Here is a 6,288-nt window from a genome sequence, read left to right as displayed (position 1 = left end):
CTTTCATTAGAATGTATGCTGTCACATTAGCTACTAAACAAAATTATTTCCCCTGATTTCAGATGTTCCTGGTTATATATGGGCAGTTCTCATAACATGGACGTTGGACAGAGCTTCTGGGATTTAAACATTCTAGTGTTGGAGCACTTGGAGGTACCACTGGCCTCTTGTGTACTAGGTTATTTGCTAGAACTTGTCTGATCATTAACATTTACAACATTGTACAGCTAACACAGTGAGTTGCCCTCTGTTTTTTTCATAATAATACTTAAACGACAAAGTATCATTTCACTTGTACAATGAAGAAACTCTATCTTAAGATGGTAAATGCCTTGCCCATATTCACAGAGTTAGGAAGTGATGCATCTGGGATGCAAATTTAGGGCTCTTGCCTGTAAATTCAGTGTCATTTTATATAAGCCAACAGAAATGGAAATCGAGAGGAGTACTTCTGACTGCAAGCAATAAAACCCTATTTTGCAGTGGCTTAAGCAGTAAGGAAAGGTTAAAACCAGTTGAGTCTCAGTGCAGGGTGGTGCTCTGGGTTGTAAAGTAGGTCAGTTGCATGATGGCTTTATATACAGGTTTGGGTCTTCAGGGAAAGTGTACGGAATTGTTCACCAGCCAAGTTCCCGGATGTCATCCAAGGGCCAGCCTTGCAAGCAGGCCTTTATAAGGACTGCAATCTCAGGCCTGCTCTGGTGCCTCTTCTCTGTGCAGGTTCATTTCATTTTTCACTATTTCAAATAATGCTGTGTTGATTTTTGTGTGTATATCTTGGCTCACTTAGGTTGGTATTTCTGTTGGATAAATCTACACATGAATTTGCATGCTGAACAGTGTATGTGTTTGTATATATATATACATATATACATAATTTCATATAATTATATAAAATTTTAATTGCCAAATTATATATATAATTAAAATTATATATGTAAAATTTTAATTATTGCCAAATTGAACTCCAAAATAATTGCCAATTTACATTCCTACTAACAGTATTTACAAGGGACTCTCCATATCCCCATTACACTGTTATCAATCTGTAATTTTTGCCAGTTGAACATAGCCTGAATCTTAACAGCAGAAAATGTAGAAAGACAGTTAAGAGTAACAAAAAAAATTTTTTTAAAGATTTATTTGACACAGAGAGAACGTGCACAAGCAGGGGGAGCAGCAGGCAGAGGGAGAGGGAGAAGCAGGCTCCCCGCTAAGCAGGGAGCCCAATGCAGGGCTCAATGCCAGGACCCTGGGATCATGACCTGGGTAGAAGGCAGACACTTAACCAACTGAGCCACCCAGGCGCCCCAAGAGTAACAAAATTGTACTAAACAGTTGTGAGTTGGTGTATGGCTACATCTGACAGTGAATGCTTTAGCTGATAGCAAGTTTTTCATGAATATATTATGAGGATAGGGTGTGAATCACTTGATTTGCTTTAAATATGAAATTGAAGCTTATTAAATTCAAATAGAAAATATTTGTGTTTAACAGTGGGCTTTCAGAATTAAAATGTGTCATAAATACTAGCTACCTATTAAGCTATTTGTATTGTCACCTTGATTATAATAAAATAACTGCACCAAGCCATAAATACATGATTTTAATATTAAATAATGACTAAATTAATGTTTTGTGAAGAAGATGAGTTATGTGGCAGTATTTGTAGCCACAAGATGTATTTTAAAACCATTCCACTTTCAGAAATCTTAATATAGGAAAGTACTATTCAAAGTAGAGACTTGGAATCATACAATGTCATATGCCAGGTTTACTCGGAGAATCTAAAACAAACGAGGAATGAAAGAAGCGGAGCCATAAAGGAAATGGAGGTTGTACAGATACTGATTGGGGAAATATTTTTCACCTTGGAAATGAAGTATTGTAATTATGTCTTCAGAAGAAAACTACCCTGGAACTGTGCAGTGCTCTATGAGAAATTATAGCGCTTGTTTTCTTTTCTGTTATGCGTTTGAGTTTATGTTGTAGGCACAGCTATGATCCCATTTGGTTTTATAACCCTTCTTAATGCCTCAGAGGTCTCCTGTGAGTGGATGTTTTTATCGTGGGGAAACATCCCCGGTCTCTTTAATACCCAATTACAGTGCTTGTTCCCGGAAACAGACATAGTTGTACCATCTGCAAGCTGTTTTCTACTGCCAAAGGAGAAATAATTAACCAACTTTCAGGCACAGACTTTGTCTTCTTACAGAGATTTCTAGAACAGTGGTATAACGGAAATGTATTAAAAATGTATCTCTCTAAATAATTTGACTAATGATTTGTAATTTTCCTGACCTAGAAACTAGAAAGTCAAATATGTGTATCCTAGTTCTGCCACTGATTATGTATCCTTAAAAAATTCCTTTTTGTTTAAATCCTTTTCTCAGCTGTAAATTCAGGATAATACAGAACTACCTTACAGACTTGTCACAAATATTTAGAATTGCGTAGTGCTTTGGAAGTACCAAGTTACGAAATTGTAAACTTCAAAATAATAACCGCTGGAAAGTGTAAGCTTTTAAAAAATGCTGGGTGCCAAGGAAACCAGAATGATTATTAGTGCTTTCTGTGATTTTTTTTTAAAGCTTTTATTTGTTTATTTGAGAGAGAGTATGAGCGGGAGCTGGGGGAGGGGTAGAGGGAGAGGGAGAAGCAGACTCCCCACTGAGCAGGGAGCCCAACGTGGGGCTTGATCCTAGATCCCTGGGATCATGACCTGAGCTGAAGGCAAATGCTTAACCAACTGAGCCACCCAAGCGCTCCTGCTAAGTGTAATTTTTGATGCGATTTTCTTAAGTCAATAATCTGAAGCTTACGTGTTTACACCAATTTTCAGGTAGACGTGAGACACAGAGCTCTCATACCTCAATGTACAACTTAAGGTGCTCCTGGTTTCCTTTTTTCACGTTGAATTACGTACAATATATATCATCTTCCTAATAACCAATTGTAGTTGTGACAAAAAGATTCACAAATATATAGAGAGATAAAATACCTTTAATTGAGCTATCTTTAAAAATGAATTTAATGAACTGAAATTTGCTTTCATGTAAAGAGCCTGGGAAAATAAGCAGAGTTGTTAATGCCTTCTGAACTTCCCCTTGATTCCTGAGTTAAATTACAGTTTGAAGAAATGCCTGCTTTTTAAATGGCATTGAGAAGACTGTGGGTGCTTAACTATTCACATTTTCATTTATCTTCTGAACAGCTATGTAGTAATTTTCATTGCACATTTAAAAAATTCCCTGTATTAAAGTAAATGCCAAAACCTCAGACCATATATTCCCTTCGTGTGTAGTAATATAGTATTTTTTATGCCTGAAATATCTGTTTTAATGTGTCGTATATTGCAAGTCTGTTTTGTTGTGGTTTTGTTTTTTTTTAGGATAAATTTGGACAGGCTCCTTTTGGTTGCAGGGAACAAAGGCACATTCGTGTTATCTTAAATGCTGGAGGCTTGTTTTCAGAATACGGAGGACAGTGAGGCAGCCATCCCCTCAGGCTCAGCTTCTTAGAGAGCTGAAAAAATGGCTCTTCCTCACGTAGTGAACACAGCAGCACACAGCAGCTGGATGGCTGGGTTGTGCCCTCATCTTTGAAATGGCTGTCCATTGCTATGTAGTCGCACTACGCATCCTCCCGTCGTTCATGTGCTTTTCAGCTTCTCTCTGTGTGTTTCTGTCTGCTACTCCTGCTCCTGAAAGAGGGTCTGAATAAACCAAAAGAGATCTTCCTGATTGGGTAGAGATTATTCTAGTGGGTTATTTTGGCCTCGCTTATGTCTACCCAAAGGATGGTTGCCCTTAAGGATGGCCTAGGTCCTGCAACCAGCTGTGGCCGGTGGAGCTGGGTCATAAACCACAGGGCACAGCAAATTATGTGGAAGGACCCAACTCTGGCAGCTTTCTTCAGCAGAGGCAAGCGGGTCAGACATTTTGAATCTCAAGAATTTTTCAGTCCATTCATGATTTGATTAAAATGGTAACAATGCTATAACATTATCATCCATATTGTCACCAAGTGAAGTAATCATGTAGTGGCAAAAATTTCACTTGACAACAGGAGCATGGCACAGTGGTAAAGAGAAATTGGTCAGGGGCCAGACTGTGGGTCTGCTCAGAGATTGCAGTGCGACTCGTGCCTTCATAAAACCCACCTGTACATTCACTCCGTGTAACTCCATGTAGACCCCCTTCTCTCTTGTGTGATGTTGTTATGTATTTTACTTCTGTATGTTACAAACCTCGTTATACATTTTAATTTTTGCTTACACAAAGAAAAATTAAAAATGTATTACATTTACCCACATATGAACCTTCTCCAGTGCTCTTTGTTCCTTCGTGCAAATCTCTGCTTGCATTTGGAATAATTTTCCTTTAGTCTGAAGAACTTTTACTATGAATTGCTTGTTGTTCAGCTCTATTGGAGACAACATTCTTATCAGCTTTTGTTTGTCCGAAAACGTCTTTATTTTACCTTCATTTTTGAAAGATATTTTTGCTGGAATTAGAATTCTAGGTTAACAGCTTTTTCTTTCAGCACGTTAAAGATTATTCTACTGTCTTCAGCCTTCTTTCTTATGTCTGATGTGAGGTTAGTTTCCATTCTTGCCGCTGTTCCCTTGTAGATGATGTGCTGTCTTTCCCTGGCTGCTTCTATGATTTATCTTTATTTTTGGTTCTCAGCAGTTTGACAGGATGTGCCTGCTGGGGTTTATTTTCTCCGTGTGTCCTACGTGTCATACCGGCCTCACTCTTCCCTAGGATTCCAAGTGCATGTGTGTAGACCGCTTGATATGGCCCCACAGATAATCATGGCTTTTTTTCCTCCCAATAATTTTTCTCTTTGTGCTTCAGGATGATTCCTTTTGACTTGTTTTCAAACTGGTAAGTCCTTAATTCTAATATATTCAATCTGAAGTTAGTCTTTTCCAATAACTTAAATTCTAGATGTTGGATTTTTCAATTTTAGGATGTCCCCATGGTTCTTTTTCATGGTTTTCATATCTCCACTGAAATTCTCCATTTTTTGTATCCGTTATTTCCATCTTTTACTACAGGTTGTTCAATATACTTACCTAGTTATTTTCAAGTCTTTACAAGTTCCAGCATTTGGGTCATCACTGTATGTGTTGCTGTTGGCTGATTTTTTTCTTCCCCTATTGACTAAGGGTCATATTTTCCTGTTTCCTTCCTTGCTTAGTGACTTTTTATTATATAATGATACATGATATATTATGTAATGATAGAGACTCTGGATTCTGTTATCTCCCTCTGAAGCATGTTTTGTTCTAGGAAGCAGTTAAATTGCTGACACAGCATTTTGAGCTTGTGGAGATTTGATTGTAGGCTTTGTCGGGGTGGATCTATTTTGGTTTTGTCCTTGCTTTTAGGAAACATACCTCAGTCCTGGTATGTGGCTCTTATTTCTAAGCTGTGGCCCTTAGGAAGTTTTCACAGAGAGCCTGGACTGTTTGCCGTATCACTGTCTCCTGACAGAGCTTGAACTTCGGGCTTTTCAGCCGTTCACTTGTATTGGAATCATTGGAGCTCTTGCCTGCTGGCAGCCGAAGACGTAAGGGCATTTTCCACTCATAATTTGGGGTTGCCCTCTCTGTCATTCCTGTTTTGGGGGGTTACCCATCTTGATGTCTAACCACTCTGACAACCCAGGCTTCCTCCTCTGACTCCTCAGGTCAGTAGGACTCAGGCTTTCCTCCTGAGTTCTGCCTGTCCTGTTCCAGACAGGGCTATGCCCCCAGGGGTGAAGTTGTATAAATACAGATCTCTACTTTCAAGGGTTGTATCTGTTTTTATCACAGAAACGAATGAGGTGATAGCCTCCTATTCACCCATGTTACTGAGCCTTCTTCACTGGATTTGTGCCTGGAGTGTGTCCCAGGTTACCAAGGTTGCACTTAGTATTCTTAGAGACTTAATAACTCATTTAGGTCACCCAAGTATATTTGATCATAATTTAGTGTGATACTAACCTAATGGCTTGAAAGAAGTTGGTGCACTTCTGAAAATGCTAAAAATCCCTGATTTTTTAAGGAAGTTAATCTTACCAAAATGCTATGCACTACAGAATTATCAAATTATTAATTGCTTTTGGTTGCAAGCTGCAAAGCCTGATTGTCAGGCTAATTACAGATTATGCTGTGAGGGAAACCTTTTTATATATACCAGTCTTCTTACAAGTGCTTTAATATGAGGCTTTAAAAAAAATCTTATTTAAGATAACAAAAACAAAAAAGAGAAAGCCTTCATGTAATTACATTAG

Source organism: Ursus arctos, unplaced genomic scaffold, assembly GCF_023065955.2.
Source record: "Ursus arctos isolate Adak ecotype North America unplaced genomic scaffold, UrsArc2.0 scaffold_25, whole genome shotgun sequence".
Taxonomy (NCBI): Eukaryota; Metazoa; Chordata; class Mammalia; order Carnivora; family Ursidae; genus Ursus; species Ursus arctos.
Note: the sequence above shows the minus strand (reverse complement) of the source record.